The sequence below is a fragment of the Lepidochelys kempii genome, chromosome 2 (genome assembly GCF_965140265.1).
Source record: "Lepidochelys kempii isolate rLepKem1 chromosome 2, rLepKem1.hap2, whole genome shotgun sequence".
Lineage (NCBI taxonomy): Eukaryota > Metazoa > Chordata > Testudines > Cheloniidae > Lepidochelys > Lepidochelys kempii.
In genome coordinates, this window is record NC_133257.1 from 254,263,604 (window position 1) to 254,290,206 (window position 26,603).

The 26,603-nt window shown below is 42.6% G+C and overlaps 1 long non-coding RNA gene across 1 annotated transcript in view; it reads right to left on the reverse strand.

Moving 5' to 3' along the window:
• LOC140907807 (uncharacterized) overlaps nt 1-26,603 on the reverse strand; it is a 111,274-nt gene that overhangs the window by 71,738 nt on the left and 12,933 nt on the right. The window lies entirely within an intron of this gene.

Consider the following 26,603-nt stretch of genomic DNA (forward strand, 5'->3'; position numbering starts at 1 on the left):
CCACTGCTAACTGAAAATCTCCGACCAAGGGCTGAAGATGCATGCGCACCTGAAATGGAGCACTCATACGGACACCTATCTTGATGAACCAGTTACGGCACAAAATGAGAAACTCTTCTTCAAATACTTTTCATTGTGAGAACAGACCTAATGTGACCCATGAAGAGTCAGCAAAGGCTCCAATGCAAATCAAGTTGCATCATAAAAATCAGTATACAGAAAACTAGAACTTCTGCTCAAGAGAACCAAAAACACTTCCCTATGTGTTACAATAAAAGCTCATTTAGCTTATTCGTTCACATTACTAACTTTGATGTGCACATACAAACATCAGCTGTACATTAGGAGGAACACAGAACATTAAAGGTTAAAAAAAAGACATTTTGTCAAACGGCACATACCCTGTAAACCTAATTCTATTCTAGTATCTCTTCCAATAAAATAAAAAGATAATATTTAATGGTTACAGATTAACTACAGTGTTTCCAGTTTCTCCATTAAGGACAGAGGGACAGTGACCTGCATTTAACTACCTCCTCTTGATGGGTGGAGCTCTCTCATATCCTGCCTCTAACCCTGCACACTCCCCAAGCCAACCACTGCTTAAATTCTTGCTGCCCAAGATGTGAGGACCTGAGAAAGGTGAGGGAAAGAGAGTGAGAAACGTGGAGGAAACCTGCAGAAATAGATGTGACAAGAAGGGAGGTAGGTGGCCGAGGAAGTGGGAAAAAGATGGGGAGGAGGGTGCAGAAAGAACAGCATATAGAGTACCAAAAAATGGTGCAGAAGGTGTTTGGAAACCAGAGGAGAGAATGATGTGGAAGATGGATAGACAGAAGCAAAAAAGAAGGAATGAAAAATGAATCAAGACTCAATTTAAAGGTTAGTAAAGTGTTTTTTATTTGTGTGGTTTCACCTCTGGCTGTATTAGCAGAGCCTGGTATACAGCATCTGGCTGAATGTAACAGGTACTAGTACAAACCTACATGTCATGTCTATTTAAAAAAGTTACATAGTGCCAGATGAACTGTACATATTGTGCTAGACTACATCAGATTATTGCAGTTAGTTTGCACAGTGCATTGAAGCTGTAAAATGCTGTATACGTGCTAAGTATTAACAATAAAAATATAGACCTCAATAGACATACTACACGTGTCATTACATTAAGAAAAAAAAAAAGACACAGTAGGATTGTCGCTGCCAAATTTCAACCAAAGTGTCAACCTGAAGCATTCCCCCCCCCCCCTTGATTGATGAAGTTTAAAAAGTGTTACTTTATTCTGTTTCTCAGAGATTACATAGAAAATATCTGAGAGTCAGGTGTTTCCTGCCAAATGCTACTGTAATAGGCTACATATACAAGGCCCAATCCTGCAATCAACTATGAAAATCTGAGCTAGAGTGTTGAGGCACTTCCTCTTTTTGTTGCTTTTCACATTGCAGACAGAGGGCTAAATTCATTGCCTGTGTAATTTCACTCAAGTCCGTGCACAAATTGAAGGACTGCATTAGCTCAAGGCAGTGCTGCTATACCGGAGATGAATTTGGTCCAGAATGTTTTGGCTGATGGAATGTTCAGGTGAGAGTTCCGTGGCAGTTGGGAATGACAGTTGTGAGCAGGCAGTAGCAGAGAGAAGGGGCCAAACAAATGTGTAGAGACCATGGCAGTTGTTACTTGGGGCTAGGGGATTCAAGATCAAACCAAAAGTTTTGAGCAGGATGGACATCCTAAGTTGTACTTTAAGCAGTTTTTGTTTCTCCCATCATTTAAAAAAAAAAAATAATAATAATGGAGAGCGGGAATTCTCCTCCCATTGAAATCAATGGGAGTTTTGCCATTAGCTACAGTAGGAGCAAGATGAGCCCCCAGTACTTCAAATCTTGTAATCCTCACTCACTTGGAGTCAGGCAACAGCCCAGGATTTGGCAACAAGCCAACAGAGACCTCAAAAAGGTAGCAGTGACAGGCAGCTCATTTTAAAATACAAGGATGTGCTTGTTGACAATTAAAGCAAGGAAGATTCAAAACAGAGCTAATATGAGGTTGGGAAGGATTAGAAAGGAGGGAGAGAGAATTTAAAAGCAGCTAACATTGAACAGATGTAGACCTCTCTCTCTGTTTTTTTAAATAAAACTTCAAACTAAAACCAATTATTACAGACACAATCAGAACAAAATTCAGATAGAAAAAGACACCATCCAAACCCTCCCGACCCCAGACTCTGTCCTGAAAGAGAAGATCAATCTGGTATCAAGCCCCCATGCTGTACACCATCCTGCCCAACTCATTTGTTTCCCCCCACACTATTGCCAGCAGCTGAATAACTGCATAAGTAGCGTGAACTAGAGTTTCAGGTGTATTGTTCTGTTCCTGAAGACAGGTCAAACAGCAGTTCTGCCATAGGTAACATAAAACCATTGCATTAACAACTGCCAGAGTTTCAAGGAACACACACATCCTTCCTTATCGAGGCAGCCTTTGAGTCCTCTGGTGCCTGAAAAGATCCAAAAGCCAGTTGTCCATATGTTTGGCCATGAAACAGCAACACTCTCAGTTTTGAAGTTAACAAACCCCAAATATAGACATTAAAGGAGCAGAATAATAGTGTGTTCCTTTGTCTCCCTCTGATCCAGGGCAAGCTTCCGGAGGACAACCTTTATCTGTATGCATCCCTTGTAGGTTACCTCTAACATACAATTTACCATGAAATACCTGCCACCATATATCCCTGGACTTGAAGGGAACACTTGTTTCCAAGCTACAACAATGCACCACTGAGAAAATTTTCTGGGCAATTCAGTACTGCTAAATGTCATTCTGAAACATATTCCTTACGCTCCCTCTGGTATAGTGCTCTCCTAAACTGTGAGCCACTATGCTGGAATGCTGTTACCTGAATTTGCCAAGGGGAAAGGCATCTTAAAGCATGTTGTATGTAAGAGGGAAGAGGACACAGACGCAACATAAAAGCAAAGAGATAACAGGAATTTTTTTTATTAACATCACCTTTTCTGCCAATGTCAAGGTCCATCTCTTCTACCTTATTACCTGAGCTTGGCAAGCGGCAAACTGCATCTCCCAGTTCAGCTCGACCACTGAATCACCACAAAGGTGAGTCCCTGAATATCTATAGCCCAGAGAGCTTGTCACAATTTACAACTCCTCTGGAAGAGGAGGAGAGCAACCCAAAATCCCCAACCACAAAGCCTTGCTCTTCATGTTAATCACTGCTCTGTCTACAGTATAAAGTGTCAAAATTATGACACTATGTCAAAAATTAGATAAAGTGTCAAAACAAGATGAACCTTTTGTGATGGGTTCCCTCCAGGGTGCCACCTGTAACTAGGGTACCACTGAGCCCCCCAACCCACCAACCTGGGCTCCCTTTTACACTGTACTGCTGTGACAAGCTGAAAAGCCTTCTCTAGCCTGCACTTTCGCCAACATACCTACAGTTAGGGACACGTCCAGCTGAAGTTATATGCAAGCAGGCTCTCTGACCAGCCCCTGCATGGGAAGGCTCCAGCTAGAGTACCTCCCAGCTCCTCAGGCACTTACCTCCTCTGGAGTTTAAACCCAAAATTTTATCATCTTGTGCTGCACAGGGAACCGTACAGCATAAACTCATAAGATTCCCCCCCTCTCTCAATGTGGAGAGGAATATGCAACAGTTTTCTGCCCGAGTTATGATTTCCACACACTAATTTAGATAAAGCAAAAAACAAAATTTATTAAATACAAAAAGTAGATTGTGATTATAAGGGATAGCAAACAAATCAAAGCAGATTACCTAGCAAATAAACAAAAAACTTAATCTAAAGCTTAATATACTAAATATGATATGAATAGCACATTCTCATCCTATCTAAGTGATGATGCAAGCAGGCTACAGATTCTTAAGGGGCAAGCTGCACTTGCTTACAGCTTGGAAGCCCCAGGTGTTCCATTCACAGGCTAAAAATCCCTTTAGCCTGGGTCCAGCACTTCCCCCAGTTCAGTCTTTGTTCCTCAGGTGTTTCCAGAAATCTTCTTGGGTGTGGAGTCAGTGAAGAACCAAGATGATGATGTCACTTCCCTGCCTTATATAGCTTTTGCATATGGTGAGAACCCTTTATTTCAGGATACTGGGCTAGATGGACTTTTGGTCTGACCATTCTTATAATCATATTCAGCAAATCCTAACCTTTCGAATGACATTTCATATGCCTGATCTTGCATAAAATACATCATAATTATGATATAATCATATCATACTAATATCACTATGAAGCCTATGGGGTGCAGTGTCACATCTATCTTCTGTACTGCCCACCAGCACTGACATCATCTGCATGGGCAAAAATTTTCACTGACAGTGAAATTTCTCTCCCATGATTTAAACTTCAAAATCCCCTGTTGCCACTAGCCACAGTAAAGGGTTGAAAGAAAAACAATACAACAATGGACTCAAAGGACAACCTTGCCTTACCCCAGAATAGTTCTGTAGAGTTTCTCCCCTCCACCCATTTTACTAAAGAGATTTACAGTGCATGAATGTACAAGAGCCACAATCAGTTAAACTATAGGGAAGTACCATATTAACAGATTCATAAATGCCAAGGCCAGAGGAATCAGTGGGATCATATAGTCTGATCCCTTGTATGACACAGGCTGTAGAACTTCCCCAAAATCATTCGTGGAGCATAACTTTTGGAAAAACATCCAATTTTGATTTTAAAAAATTGTTAGTGATGTAGTGTCTGCCACAACCCTTAGTAAGTCGTTCCAGTGGTTAATTACTCTCACTGTTAAAAATGTATGGCTTATTTCCAGTGTGAACTTCCAGCCATTAGATCATGTTATACACCTTTCTCTGCTAGAGAAAAGAGCCCATTATTGAATATTTGTTCCCCATGTAAGTACTTACAGACTTATCAAATCATCTTTTAGCTTTCTCTTTGTTAAGCTAAATACAAGGAGCTCAATCTTCTAGCACAATAAGGCACATTTTTCCAATCCTTTAATTAGTCTCATGACTCTTCTCTGAGCCCTCTCTAACTTATCAACTTCCTTCTTGAATTGTGGACACCAGACCACCAAACTGAGACAGAACCAGCCATAAGTAAAGCGGGTTCATTTAGCTAAAGCTTTGGCCTGATCAAAGGCCCAAACATAATCTTCCCATTCTCATCAGCCAATTTCAAATACTTCCTGCAAACTACACAAAGTGTCTGCCACTATGCAACATTTATTATTATTACAGTGTAATAATGTTCCTATTTTCCCCAAATCTCTTGGCTAGAACAGAAGCCAAATTTTATAATCTGTGTGGAATGTTCTGATAGGGGGCTCCCTCAGTCTCCCCTGAAGAAGCTCTTCCACTGTAGATAGATAATGAAAATGATTAGAGCAGGGGGACTGAATCATCTGTCTCCTGCTTCTCAGGTAGGTATTGGAGCCACTGGTCTAGAGAGTCAATTTTTCCCTGTTTCTTCCCCCACCCCCTGGATAACTACTGAAATAGTAAAAATAGCAACAGAAATATCATGGTCTTGTAAAAAGGCATAGGCCATTTCTACACACCCCCTTGCAGCCTGGTGGAGCACTACAGCTGTGACCCATCTTAATTTCCCCCAACTGGGATAGCAAACCTTAACATCCCAGGACAAGAAAAAGCCAACACTCACTAACCAATAGCATGTCCTCTTTAATAAGGTTTCAGGACTGCAGTAATTACAATAAACATTTAATCAGGACCCTGGTTCAGAGCTTCCAAATGTAGAGCTCACCAACCAAGACTCAGTCAGGTTAGGCTGGTTTCCTGAAGCCTAAAAGACAAGCCACCACACACAGCAACCTACATAACCTCTTCTCCCCCTTTTTAACTCAGCTTCCAAGTTCCTGTTTAAATACCTCAGCCCCAGGTAAAGGTTTCCTTCAACATCCTCACGCTGGAACCTGCAGCCTCTCTCTTAAAGGGGTAGTACACTCCTTCACAATCCTGACCGAACTAAAAACACTTACAGTATGATCTGAAGCTTTCCATATTCAGGATCTGCAGGGATAAAGTGAAAATGCTCTGTTATCAGCCTTAGAAAGTTACAGGCACTAACAACCAAGATACCCCAGAGTACTTAGGAGGCAGAGTCTTTAATAACTGATTTCCAGACCATGTAAGCTTTATAGTTAAATGTAACTACAATAGAAGCTCAGAGTTACAAACACCAGAGTTACAAACTGACCGGTCAACCACACACCTCACTGGAATCGGAAGTATATAATCAGGCAGTAGAAGAGAACCCACAAAAAAAAAAAAAAAAAAAGCAAATACAGTACAGTACTGTGTTAAATGTAAACTACTAAAAAAAGGGAAAGTTTAAAAAAAGATTTGACAACATAAGGAGACTGTTTCTGTGTTCATTTCATTTAAATTACAATGGTTAAAAGCATCGTTTTCTTCTGCATAGTAAAGTTTCAAAGCCGTATTAAGTCAGGGTTCAGTTCTAAACTTTTGAAAGAACAACCATAACTTTTTGTTCAGAGTTACAAACATTTCAGAGTTATGAACAGCCTCCACTCCTGAGGTATTTGTAACTTTGAAGTTCTACTGTAAAACCCAGCACTGAAGAGGTAGCCAGTATAGTAGATGTCGCTCAGGTGATATACGATAGCATTGACCAAATCTATTCAAAAGGCCACTGCATTTCACATCTCAAGCTCTCAGAGGGTTCTCATCGCTTACCCTAATTAGAGCATAATCCATCTTGGAGATGACAGAGTTATAGATAACTATTAGTCCAGTGGTTAGAGCACTCTCCCAAGAGGTGGGAGAGCCCTGTTCAAATCCTCTCCCCATTCTGGCAGATGGGGTGAATTGAACTTGGGACTCGGACTCCCATGTCCTAGCTGAGTGCTCTAACCACTTGGTTAATAGTAATAAAGTAGGTGCTGCTGCCTTCTCCAGCCATTCTATGCAGAGCAAGACAGACACTTACCTCGTTCCTGCAAGAAGTAGCTTAGTTGCCTAATCTGCCTGACTCGAGACAGCACGTTCCTGGTTGTGGGTCACTAGGCACATATAGCTGCCTCCCTACAGCCCAGACTTAGCACATAACTCTGAGAGGGGCAAGACCCCCGCATCACCATCTCCCAGGGCCTAACTTAGGTGCCTCTCTGCCTAGCATTGCTGGCTTTTGTAGATCCCATTCTAAGGCACCTGTCTCTCCCCATTTTTTGTATGGAGAGCCAAGGTACCTAACTCAGGCTTTGTGGATCACAGCGATGATCCTGTGATTTTCTAGATCCCTAAAAGTTAGATGCAATGATACTAAATGTTATAGTACCTGAGCCCCTTTGGGTATGTCTACACTACAGTTGACCTGAGTTATTGACTAGCCCATGCTAAGTGACTCAGGCTTGTGGGGCTCAGGCAAAGGGGATGTTTAAGTGGGGTATAGACATTTGGGTTTAAACAGCAGCCTGAACTCTGGGACCCTCCCACCTCATCTACAGTGTAATTAAACAGCCCCTTAGCCCAAGCCCAAGACAGCTGGCACAGGCCAGCTGTGGGTTTTTAATTGCAGTGTAGACATACTCTCTGTGGATGTGGGCCTCAGTGCCAATGTCATAGCTGAGTGGCCTTATGGAAGTATTGATTGCAACTCCAGAGTTAAGGATACATCGAGTTTTGCACTGAAGAGGGATTCTGCTTTCTTTTAGGTGAATAATACAGCATATCCACCCCAAATTTACAGCATTTATTGTTTAAGTGAAGAACTGTTATTTTTGAGAACTTACAAGTAAATCTGATAACTAGTATGAGTTAAAGTTCATTTCAAAAGGGATCCTAAAGAAATTTAGCACTTACTATTAGACCTCTAGTGTCACAAGTGATCTTAATAAACAATACAGAAGCTTCAAATCACATATTGTTATTGAAATCTTGTATGCAGACTACACTTGATGCAATTAGGCTGTAATTAAGTAATTAATAATTGTATCTAACAAACTGGGCCAGGTCAATAACTCAGGTCATTCTTAAATAATATCATAGTATTGGTTGAGGTAACTCAACCAAATTACTGCCCTTCCTCTCCAGCTCATTTGCATGCTTCAGTTTTATTGGCTGGAATAAGTCAGTTATATTAAGAGACTGTATACATATAAACCATGAATCTATATGTGAAGAGTTCTCATTGATAGATTTCTTGGTGGCCAGCTGTCATTGAAGTGGCCTCAACTGTCAGTGCTCTTAAAAGTTACATGGTTGTATACTAGTCAGTTAAAAGCCAGATTCATCAGAATGCTTTAGCTGCTTTGTGCTACTCCAGTGATGCAAAACAGATGTACTGGTTTAACTGGCCAATATACTTCAGCTGCTTTGCACTACACCAGTGATACAAAGCAGCCAGAGCATACTAATGAATATAGCATTATAAGATAAATTTTAAAAATTAAGTAAGGCTGATACTACATATCTTTAAATCCTTTAAATAGCTTCTGTGCCCAATGACTGAAAGATAGCTAATGTAATGCCAATATTTAAAAAGGGCTCTAGAGGTGATCCCAGCAATTACAGACTGGTAAGTCTAATGTCAGTACTGGGCAAATTAGTTGAAACAATAGTAAAGAATAAAATTATCAGACACATAGAAAGAACATAAATTGTTGGGCAAAAGTCAACATGGTTTCTGTAAAGGGAAATCATGTCTTACCAATCTATTAGAGTTCTTTGAAGGGGTCAACAAACATGTGGACAAGGGGGATCCAGTGGACATAATGTACTTAGATTTCCAGAAAGACTTTGACAAGGTCCTTCACCAAAGGCTTTTAGGTAAATTAAGTTGTCATGGGATAAGAGGGAAGATCCTTTCATAGACTGAGAACTGGTTAAAAGACAGGGAACAAAGGGTAGGAATAAATGGTAAATTTTCAGAATGGAGAGGGGTAACTAGTGGTGTTCCCCAAGGGTCAGTCCTAGGACCTTATTCATAAAACTTATTCATAAAAGATCTGGAGAAAGGGGTAAACAGTGAGGTGACAAAGTTTGCAGATGATATTAAACTGCGCAAGATAGTTAGTTAACACCAAAGCAGACTGTGAAGAACTTCAAAAGGATCTCACAAAACTAAGTGATTGGGCAACAAAATGGCAAATGAAATTTAATGTGGATAAATGTAAAGTAATGCACATTGGAAAAAATAACCCCAACTACACATACAATATGATGGGGGACTAATTTAGCTACAACGAATTGGAGGCATCGTGGATAGTTCGCTGAAGATGTCCATGCAGTGCGCAGTGGCAGTCAAAAAAGGGAACAGGATGTTAGGAATCATTAAAAAAGGGATAGAGAATAAGAAAGAGAATATCTTATTGCCCTTATATAAATCCATGGTATGCCCACATCTTGAATACTGCATACAGATGTGGTCTCCTCATCTCAAAAAAGATATACTGGAATTAGAAAAGGTTCAAAGAAGGGCAACTAAAATGATTAGGGGTTTGGAATGGGTCCCATATGAGAGATTAAAGAGACTAGGACTTTTCAGCTTGGAAAAGAGGAGAGTAAGGGGGGCTATGATAGAGGTATATAAAATCATGAGTGGTGTGGAGAAAGTGAATAAGGAAAAGATATTTACTTGTTCCCATAATATAAGAACTAGAGGTCACCAAATGAAATTAATGGGCAGCAGGTTTAAAACAAATAAAAGGAAGTTCTTCTTCACACAGCGTACAGTCAACCTGTGGAACTCCTTGCCTGAGGAGGTTGAGAAGGCTAGGACTATAACAAGGTTTAAAAGAGAACTAGATAAATTCATGGAGGTTAAGTCCATTAATGGCTATTAGCCAGGATGGGTAAGGAATCATGTCCCTAGACTCTGTTTGTCAGAGGGTGGAGATGGATGGCAGGAGAGAGATTGCTTGATCATTGCCTGTTAGGTTCGCTCCCTCTGGGGCACCTGGCATTGACCGCTGACGGCAGACAGGATATTGGGCTGGATGGACCTTTGGTCTGACCCATTATGGCCATTCTTATGTTCTTATATCTTCAACTCATTAGATATTGAAGGTTAGCATGATAGCTGGATCTGATGGGGTTTCTTGTTTAATGTTCATTTATAAAAAGTTTAATAGTTTTATTTAAAAAAAAGGAATTTTCCCCATGAAAAAATTAAGATGGAGTTAAAGGGGATGGGAAATACAAGAATGGTGTAATAATTCCAAGAGAAACATTATCAGAACAGAAACATTATCAGATCAAGTGACTACAGGGTTCTGGGAGTAAGGGTGAAGGAGTTGGGAGCGCAGATGGTGTTCTCTTCGATCCTTCTAGTCAAGGGTAGGGGCCCAGGCTGAGACAGATGCATCCTGGAAGTGAATGCCTGGCTGCAAGGATGGCGTTGCAAGGAGGGCTTCAACTTCCATAACCACAGGATGCTGTTCCAGGAAGAAGGACTGCTAAGCAGAGATGGGGTCCATCTATCGAGGAAGGGGAAGAGCATATTTGGCTAACCTCGTGAGGAGGGCTTTAAACTAGGTTCGAAGGGGGCAGGTGACCAAAGACCACAGGTAAGTCAAAAACATGGAGACCTGAGGGAAGGGTTGGAATCTGGGGGGCACATGGGCTGTTATAGTAGGGATAAGGGAGAGACAAGACAGGACTGGGGGCAGAAATCAAATCAGTATCTTAGATATCTGTATACTAATGCGAGAAGTATGGGTAATAAGCAGGAAGAACTTGAAATGCGAGTAAATAAACACAACTATGACATAGTTGGCATCACAGAGACTTGATTGGATAATACACATGACTGTAATATTGGTATAGAAGGGTACAACTTGCTGAGGAAGGACAGGCAGGAAAAAAAGGGAGGAGGTGTTGCCTTATGTATTAAAAATGTACACACTTGTACTGAGGTTGAGATGGAAATAGGAGACAGACTTGTTGAAAGTCTCTGGGTAAGGATAAAAGGGGTAAAAAACAAGGGTGATGTCATGGTAGGGGGTCTACTACAGACCACCTAACTAGAAGAAGTGGTGGATGAGGCTTTTTAAAGCAACTAACAAAATTATCCAAATCACAGGACTTGGTGGTGATGGGGGACTTCAACTGCCCAGACATCTGTTGGGAAAATAACACAGCCAGGCACAGATTATCTAACAAGTTCTTGGAATGTATTGGAGACAATTTTTTATTTCCGAAGGTGGAAAAAGCTACTAGGGGAGAGACTGTTCTAGATTTGATTTTTACAAATAGGGACTAGTTGAGAATTTGAAAGTGGAAGGCAGCTTGGGTAAAAGTGATCATGAAATGATAGAGTTCGTGATTCTAAGGAATGATAGGAAGGAGAACAGCAAAATAAAGACAATGGATTTCAAAAAGCCAGACTTTAGCAAACTCAGGGAGTTGGTAGGTAAGATCCCATGGGAAACAAGTCTAAGGGGAAAAACAATTGAAGACAGTTGGCAGTTTTTCAAAGAGACATTATTAAGGGCACAAGAGCAAACTATCCCACTGCATAGGAAAGATAGGAAGTATGGCAAGAGACCACCCTGGCTTAACCAGGAGATCTTCAATGATCTAAAAATCAAAAAAGAGTCCTACAAAAAGTGGAAACTAGGTCAAATTACAAAGGATGAATATAAACAAATAACAAAAGTATGTAGGGACAAAATTAGACAGGCCAAGGCACAAAACAAGATCAAACTAGCTAGAGACATAAAGGATAACAAGAAAACATTCTACAAATACATTAGAAGCAAGAGGAAAACCAAGGACAGGGTAGGCCTGTTTCTCAATGAGAGGGGAAAAACAATAACAGAAAATATGGAAATGGCAGATGTGCTAAATGACGTCTTTGTTTCGGTTTTCACCAAGAAGGTTGGTGGTGATTGGATGTCTAACATAGTGAATGCCAGGGAAAATGAGGTAGTCAGAGGCTAAAATAGGAAAAGAACGAGTTAAAAATTACTTAGACAAGTTACAGGTCTTCAAGTCACCAGGGCCTGATGAAATGCATCCTAGAATACTCAAGGAGCTGACAGAGGAGATATCTGAGACATTAGCAATGATCTTTGAAAAGTCATGGAAGACGGGAGACATCCCAGAAGACTGGAATAGGGCAAATATAGTGCCAACCTATAAAAAGGGAAATAAGGAGAACCCGGGGAATTATAGACCAGTCAGCTTAACTTCTGTACCCAGAAAGATAATGGAGCAAATAATTAAGCAATCAATTTGCAAACATCTAGAAAATAATAAGGTGATAAGTAACAGTCAGCATGGATTTGCCAAGAACAAATTGTGTCAAACCAACCTGATAGCTTTTTTGACTGGATAACAAGCCTTGTGGATGGGGGGAAGTGGTAGATGTGGTATATCTTGACTTTAGTAAAGCTTTTGATTCTGTTTCACATGACCTTCTCATAAACAAACTAGAGAAATGCAACCTAGATGGAGCTACTATAAAGTGGGTGCATAACTGGTTGGAAAACCATTCCCAGAGAGTAGTTATCTGTGGTTCACAGTCATGCTGGAAGGGCATAACGAGTGGGGTCCCACAAGGATCAGTTCTGGATCCAGTTCTGTTCAATATCTTCATCAATGATTTAGATAATGGCATAGAGAGAACACTTATAAAGTTTGCGGACGATACCAAGCTGGGAGGGGTTGCAAGTGCTTAGGAGGATAGGATTAAAATTCAAAATGATCTGGACAAACTGGAGAAATGGTCTGAAGTAAATAGGATGAAATTCAATATGGAAAAATGTAAGGTACTCCACTTAGGAAGGAACAATCAGTTGCACACATACAAAATGGGAAATGACTGCCTAGGGAGGAGTACTGCGGAAAGGGATCTGGTGGTCATAGTGGACCACAAGTTAAATGAGAGTCAATAGTGTAACACTGTTGCAAAAAAAGTACATAATTCTGGGATGTATTAGAACAGGGGTGGGGAATCTACAGCCCACTGCTTCATTTTATCCGGCCTGCGGAAAGTCTCCATGCAGTGGGCCAGAATCTCTGAGCCTCGGTGCCCCCCTGAGGGGCTGGAGCCATGAGCACCAGCTTGCTGGGTTGCCAGAAGTCCAGTCAGCTCTGCGCAGCTTCCAGCAGAGACCGGCATGTCCCTGAAGGCACTAGGAGCAGGGGTGATCAGGGAAGCTCCACACGCTGCCCAGCCCCCAGCACCAGCTCTGCAGCTCCCATTGGGCGGGAACCACAGCCAATGGAAACTGCAGAGGCAGCACCTGCGGGCGCAGGCAGCACGACCCACGCAGAGCCCCCGACCCCTCTGCCTAGGGCCTGGACATGGTGGACGCTTCTGGGAGCAGAGCAGAGCCCCAGCAGGCAGGGAGCCTGCCTTAGCCCCACTGTGCCACTGACTGGGAGGCACCTGAGGTAAGCACCACCAGTCAGAACCCCCTCCTGCACCCAAACTCCCTCCCAGAGCCCACACCCCAAACCTCCTCTTGCACCCCAACCCTCTGCCCCAGCCCTGAGCCTGCTCCCACACTCCAAACCCCTTGGCCCCAGCATGCAGCCCCCTCCTGCACCCCCTCCCCCTCATCCCGAGCCCCACACTAGACCCCGCACCCCCACAACCAGAGCCCTCACCTCCTTCCATACCCCAACCCTCTTCTCCAGCCCAAAGCCCCCTCCTGCACCCTGAACCCCACATTTCTGGCCACAGCCCGGAGCCTACGGGAAGCCCCGAGCCTCCACAACCCCCCACAGGGTGGTGTGTGGCCCATGACTGATTTTTTCTATTGGCCATTGGCCCCTGATAGAAAAAACGTTCCCCACCCCTGTATTAGAAGGAGTGTTGTAAGCAAGTCAGAGAAGTAATTCTTGTGCTCTACTCTGTGCTGATTAGGCCTCAGTGGGAGTATTGTGTTGAGTTCTGGGTGCCACATTTCAAGAAAGATATGGACAAATTGGAGAAAGTCCAGAGAAGAGCAACAAAAATGATGAAAGGTCTAGAAAACATAAAAATTGGGTTTCTTTAGTCTGGAAAAGAGAAGACTGAGAGGGGACATTATAACAGTTTTCAAATATAAAAAAGGTTGTTATGAAGAAGAGGAGAAAAATTGTTCTTCTTAACCTCTGAGAATAGGACAAGAAGCAATAGGCTTAAATTGCAGCAAGGGAGGTTTAGGTTGGACGTTAGGAAAAACTTCCTAATGGTCAGGGTGGTTCAGTACTGGAATAAATTGCCTAGGGAGGTTGTGGAATCTCCATTATTGCAGATTTTTAAGAGCAGGTTAGACAAACACTTGTCAGAGATTATCTAGATAATACTTAGTCCTGCCATGAGTGCAGGGGACTGGACTAGATGACCTCTCAAGGTCCCTTCCAGTCCTATGATTATAAACCCAGAAAATTCAATGTTAAGATTAAATTTACAATAAATCCAAATATGAAATTGTATGAACATGCACAGTCAAGGCATCCAAACAACCTTAACTTTGCCCTGTAGTAACACCATGCAATAGCATATACAGTTAAAATCAAAAAGAAAAGGAGTACTTGTGGCACCTTAGAGACTAACCAATTTATTTGAGCATAAGCTTTCGTGAGCTACAGCTCACTTCATCGGATGCATACTGTGGAAACTGCAGAAGACATTATATACACAGAGACCATGAAACAATACCTCCTCCCACCCCACTCTCCTGCTGGTAATAGCTTATCTAAAGTGATCACTCTCCTTACAATGTGTATGATACTCAAGTTGGGCCATTTCCAGCACAAATCTAGGTTTTCTCACCCTCCGCCTCCCCCCCCCCCCCAACTCACTCTCCTGCTGGTAATAGCCCATCCAAAGTGACCACTCACTTTACAATGAGTATGATAATCAAGGTGGGCCATTTCCAGCACAAATCCAGGTTTTCTCACCCCCCCCCCTTTTTTTTCCAAAAACCATACACACAAACTCACTCTCCTGCTGGTAATAGCTTATCCAAAGTGACCACTCTCCTTACAATGTGTATGAAAATCAAGGTGGGCCATTTCCAGCACAAATCCAGGTTTTCTCAGTCCTTGCCTACAGACAGCCCCCCAACCTGAAGCAAATACTCACCAACAACCACGTACCACACAACAGAACCACTAACCCAGGAACCTATCCTTGCAACAAAGTCCGTTGCCAACTGTGCCCACATATCTATTCAGGGGACACCATCACAGGGCCTAATAACATCAGCCACACTATCAGAGGCTCGTTCACCTACACATCCACCAATGTGATATATGCCATCATGTGCCAGCAATGCCCCTCTGCCATGTACATTGGTCAAACTGGACAGTCTCTACGTAAAAGAATAAATGGACACAAATCAGATGTCAAGAATTATAACATTCATAAACCAGTCGGAGAACACTTCAATCTCTCTGGTCACACAATTACAGACATGAAGGTCGCTATCTTAAAACAAAAAAACTTCAAATCCAGACTCCAGCGAGAAACTGCTGAATTAGAATTCATTTGCAAATTGGATACTATTAATTTAGGCTTAAATAGAGACTGGGAGTGGCTAAGTCATTATGCAAGGTAGCCTATTTCCCCTTGTTTTTTCCTACCCCCCACCCCCCGGACGTTCTGGTTAAACTTGGATTTGTGCTGGAAATGGCCCACCTTGATTATCATACACATTGTAAAGAGAGTGGTCACTTTGGATGGGCTATTACCAGCAGGAGAGTGAGTTTGTGTGGCGGGGGGGGGGGGGGGGCGGGGGGTGAGAAAACCTGGATTTGTGCTGGAAATGGCCCACCTTGATTATCATACACATTGTAAGGAGAGTGATCACTTTAGATAAGCTATTACCAGCAGGAGAGTGGGGTGGGAGGAGGTATTGTTTCATGGTCTCTGTGTATTTAATGTCTTCTGCAGTTTCCACAGTATGCATCCAATGAAGTGAGCTGTAGCTCACGAAAGCTTATGCTCAAATAAATTGGTCAGTCTCTAAGGTGCCACAAGTACTCCTTTTCTTTTTGCGAATACAGACTAACACGGCTGTTACTCTGAAACCAGTTAAAATCAAGGAATTTTAATGTTAGTAGTTCCAGATTAGAATAAATTGATTTGTAAAGATAAATTTGTTTCTAATATAGTGGGGGGTGTTTTATGGCAAAAGTCCCAATAATTTCTACAAGGCCAGAATTTGATCCTATGACTCTAGTGTTGGTGTCTTGGTGCACATCATGATTCAACTGTGCCCTTTCTTTTAAAACCCCTATTACAGAGGCCAAAGAAGGAAATTTATTGTCATCTTTGTCTTCTTGCTGGGGGAGGGGAGAGTTTGAGGTTAGGCTTCTGGACTTAAAAATCTTACCGCAGAGATAGAAAACAAGGTTGGCTAACCACAGTGACTTGACTTAAAAAGTTGGTAACATTGAAAATAGAACAAGACTTGAAATCTTAGGAGGTTTAGTATCCCTCAAAAATCTGGAGTCAGAATCTTGTCTGGTTTTCTCAATAAATACCTAGCTAAAATTCCAGGACAGGAAACTCCACAGGCATCTTTTAATTTTGTTTCAGCCCTGTAATAGAGCAGCCTGCCCCTTTAAGGAGTAGGAGGCCATCCAGGTCTGTTCAATTAGCCCTTCTACACCTGGACTGGTTGTTGGATTTAAAAGGATGGTGGGGATGCTCGAGGACAGCAATTATGCTGAGTAGTGATTGTAGAGGCTCTAAGGAAGTGGTCCTGAAGAATAAGAGCTGAAGGGGAGCTTAAGAGGGATGAGAGTCTCAAGCCTAGAGAGGAGCAGAAGAAGTTTCAGTGGTGTTTGATTTTGTTTGTAGCTCTCTGAGTTCTACTGAGAGGGTGTCAGGAGAGAAACCCTGGGACCTGCTACTCTGGAAAAAAGAACACAATTGTGTTCAGCTCCATTTGATTTGGAAAGACTTTGCTGTTGGCCCAGGGGGAGGGGACAATGAAGAGGCCAGCTGGGTGAAGCTAGCTGAGAGCCTATCCAGTTACAGATGGATCAGGATACCCTGGAAAGGGTTAAACTTGTTCAGAGTACATCTATGCTCCAGCTGGGGGTGAGCTACCCAGGGTGGACAGAGGCACTACTGCTAGTTGGGCTCAGGCTAGCGTGCTAAAACTATCAGTGTGGATATTGTGGCTACAGAGGAGAATTTGGGCTGGCCACCCCAGCTCAGATGCAGGGGGTCAAGTAGGTTGGAGAGCCCAAGCTGCTATCTGAACCATAATATCTCTGGTGCTATTTTTAGGGGACTGGGAGGTTTGCATCCAGCTGTAGTGTAGACATATTGCTGGTGACTTGGCTGGAAGGCCAAGTCATGTCACCAAAACAGCCTTCCTCACATGGGTCAAAGGGGACCCACCTCAGGAGAAAACTGAGGCTGGGAATGCCTGCAACACCATGCTTGACCTGTGACAAATGTACATCAGTGTCTCTCCAGACAAGTCTAACTCAGCAGTAATGTGGAAGGCCATCATATAAGTTAGATAAGATGAATATAAGAGCCAAGGGAACAGACCAATTTCAGGATTGAACATCTAATTTACTAATACAAAGAAACAGCATTTAAATTGACTCTGAAATGAAAGCCAAGGGTCTGTGTATTTTGCTATCTTTGACAAGATTACACAGAAAGAGAGGAGTAAATACACCAGACACCCAGGAACTTTTAAGGAGGTCTCCATTTTTATTTGCTACTAATTAATAGTAATGGACTTTGAGAACTCTTCATATGGTTCAAAGTAAATTAACATAAAATCTATTCTCTTTAAATCTATTCCTTGCTTATGATAGGAAGTACTAATAGCTGAAAGCCTACACTGTCACATGGCTGTAATTTGTAAAGCCATGTGTGTTTTAAAAAAAGTGAAAACTGGCTGAAAACTTAAACTGGCTCGTGACAGATCATGAATCCCAGTGATGATTGAGCCTGCTGATATTCTGAACAAAAAGAGCTCTCAACCATGCTTGTAGTGGCTTCTATTGCTTTACACTGACTCTGACATTTTAGGCTTCAGAATGACATTCCTGGAATCTTATTATATAGATTGTTCAGTATTCATCTTCCGCCAGTGTCAGCCTAGCAGCACAATGATACTGTATAAGGGTTGAAATTTCTAACACACTACATACTGCTACTGGTTGCTATCAGCATGACAAAGAAGCTGGTGTGTGTGTGTGTGTGTAATCATGGATCTATTGAAGTAAATGGCAAAATTCTCTTTTACTTCAGTGGGGCCAGGATTTCAGCCTGGGTCTTTCATGATGTCCTTGACAGCAGAAGCCAGAGTCAGTTTATAAAGGAGTCAAGTATGCTGTGAGAGGATAGTTTCCCTCTCTGGCAATTGGGGGAAGCCATACATCAGTTTGCTTTGTGGGAAACAACTAGATTTCCAACGCATAGCCTCCTCTTGTGGGATCTTGTTTAATAAAGTCTCATTAACATACAAATATCTCCCAACGCTCATATAAGGAATCCCTTCCCTTCCATCTCCTTAGAGTTGCTTCACCCACTTGTTCCAAAAATCTATAAGCCACTTCAGTGGCTCATAGAAAGCAGAAGTCTGATTGAAAAGGAATAAGTGGGCAGAGCCTCATCTAGCGTAACTTGTCATAGTGACATTCATTTCATTAAAGTTATAACAGTTTGTGTCAGCTGAGGACCCTCTCCACCATCTCACTCTTTGGAGCAGAAGTTGATGCCACCGAGTAATGGGAGAAGTCTAAAGGTAAAGAGGGGAAGAGAAATGGAGAGTAGTTGGAGAAGTGGCGGGGGAAGGGGGGAAATCAAAAGAGTTTTGAGATGAAGAGACAGTGCTATGTTTGAAGGAAGAAGCAGAAAAAAAGAATTTAGGAAGAGGGATGGTCCAAGGGAGGGAGTTAGGCAGGTCAGGCTGGATCAACATTTCTCAGTGAAGCCCCAGGTCTGACAGCATAAACTTCCTTTTACCTATTCTACTAAGATGAATTGAGGGAGCTCTTGCCTTCCCCCTGCAAACTGGTTGTGAAAGAAATTAGAATGGATTAAGTAGGACTCTAGGCCATTCACACTTTCACTGTGGAACAGTCTGTTTTCTTTTAGACTATTAGACCACTGAGTTCATCCCACAGCAAGAGCAGGATTTAGTGTCTCCCTCCCCCCCCAACCCCGCCACTATCTCCATCCCCATCAGAGAATATATCCGATTTCAAACTGCCCTGCATTAAATAGTTAATGCAGAGAGCAAGAGGGCAAGCAACACTCTCTCAGACCAGCTGCCGGGGGTGTTTAATAACCATACGCAGACTATCTCCACCGCTGTCTCAACTGAAAGCATAATTTGCTGTGATGCTTATAGTGCCCACTGACCCAAGGAATAAGAGGGCTGAGTTCTGTCCCAAAAGTTAGGTTCACACTACCAAGTGGTGGGGTTGGTCTTTGCCAAGACATTTTTGGAGGAATTATAAAAATCCTTCTTACAGAAGGGAATTATACATGCAGTGCTTAGGCAAAACAGTCATTCCATTTATAAATATAATTACTTTTGCCATTCCAGCATGAAAAAGAATTTACCGTTAAGGTATACAGAGAGAGTCATTTGTGTAGTCACTGTATAAATGGAGAATAGAGCCAGCTGAAACTAGGAGGGAGACGAAAACCACGAAGAAAAACAAAAGTAAGACTAATATCTTGTGATATTAAGTGATGCCTACTACAGTGCTTTCCTTCCAATGGACGTACAACCCTTTCTTTTGTTATGTTTTTATTTTAATCCTTTGCTTATGCTCTTAAGGGCAAATCCTATACACACCCATGGATGTGCAAGGCCTTTAACACATGAAACAGGTGCTATTTTGCAGAGCAGAGAGGGACAGGATGTGGTTTGCAGGTGCTCCTTCTGCCTCGTTGTGCAGGAGCATGGGGAGAAACAGGATAGGGGAGAGCCAAAGTGACCATATCAAACTCCCACACATGTTCGTGGGGGAGTAGCAGCATCTGTTGGGGAAGAATTCTGATTCCCCCTTCTATATTTCCACACACACTTTTCTGCACACTACCCATTTACCCAGGCTGTTTCTGGGCCAAACTGCATAAACTCTGTTTTAGATTTTTTAGGTTGAGAACACTTATACATTTTTATCTGACACTATTTTTAAAGATACTAATGATTTATCATATATCTATATTTTTATAAAGCTGTAAGATACCAGGGTGATTAACACAGTATAAGAGCCTAAGATATCAATAACATAGCTATAGATTTTGTTCTTTAAGTGCATGGTTTTAGGCTGTATGTAAGAACTACAGAAGTTCCATAATGGAAGCAGGTGATGGTATCTTTACAGTAGCCTAATCTAGGGAGAATACAAATCCTTTTGTCTTATTTCCCTCATTTATATCAGGCCTCTCAGATCAATTAAGTAGAGGTAGATTGGTTATCCTAACTCTTTTGATCATCTAGGTTTGCTCCTTTGAGCAATTTGAGAGGAGATGGGCAGGGCCAGATCTCCAATTAGGCACAGTAGGCATGTACCTAGTGGCGCAGGCATTCTAGGGTAGGGATATAAATATTAGTTTAAAAAGTTAACCAGTTAAATTATTACAATTATTTTGTTTAACCAGTTAATCGTTAAGCAAGGTAGCTGTGGGAGCCTGGCACAATCCGGCCGGGGCTGGGATCCGTCTCAGCATGGCCGGGGCTGGGGTCCGGCTGGCTGGGTGCGGCTGGGGCTGGGCTCTGGCCGGCGTGGTGTAGCTGGCGCTGGGCTCCCACTGGCTAGCACGGTGCAGCTGGGGCTTGGGGTCCCACCAGCTCAGCCAGTGCAGCTCAGCCAGCGCGGCCCAGCCAGGGCTGGGGTCTCCCTGGCACGGCTGGGGTCCTGCTCAATGTGGCTCAACAGGGTTAACGGTTAATTTTGGTTAACCGGTAACCTCTTACATTCCTATTCTAGGGGTGCCTAAAAGTTAAAAGTAGGTTAAAAGTTTCATTTTTTACAGAAAACGTGAAGGCTGTAAGCATGGCAGGGATGGGGGGTGCTGAAGATGCTGTGCACGAAAGGTATAAATCCAGCCCTGGGGATGGGGAGGTAAGATGCAATAAACTACAAGCATCTCCTTGTCATACATTATATTACCATGTTTCTGGTAGAAAATGATTATGGTTTTAAAGTTGCCTTGCAAATTTGACATGTAAATTTATCAGGACAAACACAAAAATCTACTGACACTCCCTTTTCCATGATGATTAATGGTAATGAAAAGCTAATTACATTTTACTTTCACATCCAAAATTATTTGAAAAATTGAAAATATTGCAAGGATGATTTAATAACTAAATTATTGCTGGATGGGAACTAGTATTGATAGACAGTGATATCCATTTATTTTGAAAAAGCAATCCTCGTCTATAACATCATTCTAATAAGTAGTTACTTTAATTGTATTGTTTCCAGAGGAAGGATTTCTAAAGTTGTTGAGGAACTGAAAAATTGTTTGTTATGGACATATTGGCACAAATAGCAAGTCTGTGCTATTAAAAACAGATGGGATGAAAATTTTATGGTGGTGATAGTTGAACAAGTGTATTGTGCAGATTGAGATTTAAGTTTTAGATAATGCACATTTTTCTGGCTCTGGTGGAAATGTATTGGTCTCTATTAAAGTAGTTAGATGATACAAAGTGAAGGTATTTATTGCACTTACTGACTACAGCTGTCAAACACTGTCAACTTGGTCAGCGGTCACATCTGCATTTTGTTTTTGCTGTTTCCTTGGTTTAGCAAACCTAAAGTGATACTTCCAGTTCATCACTTGATAATGAACGTTTACATAATGTGATAGCCCATAAAATACTTTACCTTTAAAAAGAGCCCCACAAAAAGACGGGGAAAAAAGATTAGAGACAGGAAGACTCATGAGGGTTTCCAGTGCAACACTGCAAAAACCCATCTCAGCTCCTACTACAGAGTGTACTGCAGCCTTCGTGACACCCAGTATTGATCCTTCCACACAAAATAGTGCCTCTGTCATATTTCAGCTTCTGCAAATAAAGGGACACCTCATGGAAACTAGAACAAACAAAACAAAACCAGCGCGAAAAAAACTGTACAAGGGAGTGGAGACACCGATCGCATTTGGCTGGGGAGAGGAGGGAGGTTCAGATCACAGATTGCAAATGGGGGAGCCGCACAAACCTGCTAGAATCAATATTAGTAAATGACTCCCACAGACACACCCTAAACACTTTCACAAACACGCATCCAACTAGATAAGATATAGCTTAGCCACCGGAAAGGGGAGAATACAGGGATCTGCGCTGCCACGGTCTCCCCCCAAACCCTAATCACCCTTCCCCCTGCCTGTAACAGACCAAAGCTCCCCACCCAGTTGCCACTGATTCGAAAGTAAAAAACTGATCCGATCACAGGGTGGGTGGGTGAGAAGAGTTGGAAAGCTACAGATCCAGGCTGGCCCCGTTCTTCTCCCCCCTACCCGTTCAAAGCTTCTCCTCCCTCCCACACGGCAGGGGGAAACGGGCCAGGGAGTGAAAACTACAGAAGAAAAATGTACAGGAATGGGAAAGCCTACGTGGAGGCTCCTTTTCTGAGAATCCTTCGGTGTTTAGATCCCCAAGCTAGAGGAGAGACATTTACACACGACAAATCCTGTCTAAATATTAGACCAAGCCTTTGCCTGCCCAGTGCCACGCGGGGGAGGGGAACCTCTGGCTGGGAAAGAAGCTTGACCTAGTTTGCCTAAAGTGGATTTGACAGGTTGGTAGTTAGCTCAGCTCCCCCTTCCTGGTACCTCTCGCTGAGCTGCAAGGCTGGCAGTCCCTACTACTCCAGATTTCCTCTCTGTACCCTTTACAGATCTTGCTCTCTCTCTCCACCCTTTCCTCCTTGGTTCCCTTCCCTCCCTCGTTTCCATCTCTTCTTTCCTTGACTGTTCCTAAATTCAGTAAACGTTAACAGCGCCTCTGCAATCTCCGCCACGGCAACACAGGATTAAAAACCACCCACCAAAATCTGCAGTTTTCTATAAAACTGGTCACTGGTAAACAAAAGAAAAGCCACCCCCTTGGGAAGCTTTTCATAGCTTAAGGATGAAAATTAGATTGTAATGGTAATGTTTGCGCCATTGTAATTAAGGTCCTGTCAGGACTTTCATTAAAAATCGTGTTTTCTTCAAGGGTCTGTGACTTGGAGAAAATATTTACTTGAGGCTGAAATATAAGATAGATCTCAAAAGATTATATGTAACATTGCCTATCTCAACACAGTCTTAACAAAGGAGACACTACCAGTGCTTCTATAATGTATATGGAGAACATTGTCCTGAAACATATTTGAGTCATTAAAGTTAACAAATAAAAAGCTTCATTCCGGCTGGACCCTAAAAACAGGGGTCATGGTCCCATAAGTGTACTTGCTGAATGAGGACAAAATCCTGCTTGTAAACGTGTGACATCCTCCTCCTTTATGGCAACCCTGCAAGTGGCCCCTTGCCTCAGTTTCCCTCTTGGCTAAACCAAAGGACTCCACTTCAGGCTCTTAAAGAATATCCCTCCTGAGGGACAGTTTATGGCAAAATAGTCTATAACAGTCCCAAAACATACCCCATATCAACATAGTGTGTTCCTCCATACCCCAGTATCTACTATCACAGCTAGGCTCCTTCACTGTCTTCCACCCCTATGCCAGGACCCCAGCCCTTCCTACTACAATACAACTGGGTCAGACCAAAGGTCCATCCAGCCCAGTATCCTGTCTTCTGACAGTGGCCAATGCCAGATACCGCAGAGGGAATGAACAGAACAGGTAATCATCAAGTGATCCATCCCCTGTCGCCCAGTCCCAGCTTCTGGCAAACAGAGGCTAGGGACACCATCCCTGCCCATTCTGGCTAATAGCCATGGATGGACCTATCCTCCATTAATTTATCTAGTTCTTTCTTGAACCCTGTTATAGTCTTGGCTTTCACAACATCCTCTGGCAAGGAGTTGCACAGGTTGACTGTGCGTTGTGTGAAAAAATACTTCCTTTTGTTTGTTTTAAACCAGCTGCCTATTAATTTCATTTGGTGACCCCTAGTTCTTGTGTTATGAGAAGTAAATAACACTTTCTCCACAACAGTCATGATTTTATAGACCTCTATCATATCCCCCTTAATCGCCTCTTTTCCAAGCCGAAAAGTCCCAGTTTTATTAATCTCTCCTCATATGGAAGCCATTCCATACCCCTAATCATTTTTGTTGCCCTTTTCTGAACCCTTTCTAAGTCCAATATTTTTTTTTGAGATGGGGCGATCACATCTGCATGCAGTATTCAAGATGTGGGTGTACCATGGATTTATATAGAGGCAATATGATATTTTCTGTCTTATTATCTATCCCTTTCTTAATGATTCCCAACATTCTGTTCGTTTTTTTTTGACTGCCGCTGCACATTGAATGGATGTGTTCAGAGAACTATTCACAATGACTCCAAGATCTTTCTTGAGTGGTAACAGCTAATTTAGACCCCATCATTTTATATGTATAGTTGGGATTATGTTTTCCAATGTGCATTACTTTGCATTTATCAATATTGAATTTCATCGGCCATTTTGTTGCCCAGTCACCCAGTTTTGAGAGATCCTTTTGTAGCTCTTCGCAGTCTGCCTGGGACTTAACTATCTTGAGTAGTTTTGTATCATCTACAAACTTTGCCACCTCACTGTTAAACCCTTTTTCCAGATCATTTATGAATATGTTAAATAGGACTGGGCCCAGTACAGACCCTGGGGGGACACCATTATTTAACTCTCTCCATTCTGAAAAGTGACCATTATTTATTCCTGCCCTTTGTTTCCTATCTTTTAGCCAGTTACCAATCCATGAGAGAACCTTCCCTCTTATCCCATGACTGCTTACCGGTACTTTGCTTAAGAGCCTTTGATGAGGGACCTTATCAAAGGCTTTCTGAAAATCTAAATACACTATACCCACTGGATTCCCCCTTGTCCACATGATTGTTGACTCCCTCAAAGAATTCTAGTAGATTGGTGAGGCATGATTTCCCTTTACAAAAACCATGTTGACTGTTCCCCAACAAATTATGTTCATCTATGTGTCTGACAATTTTGTTCTTTACTATAGTTTCAACCAGTTTGCCCAGTACTGAAATCAGGCTTACCGGCCTGTAATTGCCATGGTCTCCTCTGGAGCCCTTTTTAAAAATTGGTGTCACATTAGCTATCCTCCAGTCATTTGGTATAGAAGCTGATTTATATGATAGGTTACAGACAACAGTTAGTAGTCCTGCAATTTCATATTTTAGTTCCTTCAGAACTCTTGGGCGAATACCATCTGGTTTTGGTGACTTATTACTGTTTAGTTTATCAGTTTGTTCCAAAACCTCCTCTAATGACACCTCAATCTGGGACAATTCCTCAGATTTGTGACCTAAAAAGAATGGCTCAGGTTTACGAATCTCCCTCACATCCTCAACCATGAAGACCGATTAAAATAATTCATTTAGTTTCTCTGTAATGGCCTTATCGTCCCTGAGTGCTCCTTTAGCATCTCGATTGTCCAGTGGCCCCACTGGTTGTTTAGCAGACTTCCTGCTTCTGATGTACTTAAAAAAAAAAAATTGCTATTACTTTTTGAGTCTTTGGCTAGCTGTTCTTCAAATTCTTTTTTGGCTTTCCTAATTATATTTTTACACTTCATTTGCCAGAGTTTATGCTCCTTTCTATCTTCTTCATTAGGATTTAACTTCCACTTTTTAAAGGATGCCTTTTTGTCTCTCATTGCTTGTAGTGGGGCAGTTGCCCCACTTTGGCAGAGAAGGGGTTAATAGCAACCCTTGGAGTGGCTGTGCAGAACCCGGCCAATCAGAGAAGGGCAGAAAGGCAGCCAATGAGGGCCAGGCTGGGCCCTATATAAAGGCTGCAAAGCAGAGATGACAGGAGTCTCTCCCTGACTAGTAAGGGAGAAGGACTGGCTCCTGAGGTAAGGAAGTAACACTTTGGACAGAACAGCTCAGGGGAGGAGAGGGAAAGTTCCAGCCTGATACCTGCCAGGCTGAGGCCTCTGAAAGAAAGGGCTGAGAAGGTGCAAGGGCCAAAAGGAAGCGGACCAGGGAGCACGAGCAGTAGAGGGGAGAGAAGGAGGGCAGGACATGGCTGTCACCAGAGGGTCCCTGGGCTGGGACCCAGAGTAGTGGGCGGGCCTGGGTCCTCCTCTCCTCCCTAACATGGCACCTGGCCGTGGAGGAGCATGACCTGATACAGACTCTGGCTTGCCCCTGAGGCAAGGGGCTAGACTTTGGGGCTGCAGTTGGCCACGAGGTCAAGTGCAGACTGAGGACTGCAGATACCCCTGGAAGAGGAGAGAACTGAGTGGGGGCAGCCGGAGGGCTGTGTCCAGAAGAGGACGCCGCAAGCCAGGGAGCAACGCGGCTCCCAGACAGCACAGCAGAGCAGGTAACGGGTGGGACACCACCAACTGATGGTGCTCCACAGCTGGGACAGAGCTAATTCTCAGAGCAACCAGCAGGAGGGCTGCGGTGGTGAGTCTGCAGCCTGTTACACTGTTTTTTTTAGTTTGTTGTTTAGCCATGATGGCTCTTTTTTGGTTCTCTTATTATGTTTTTTTAATT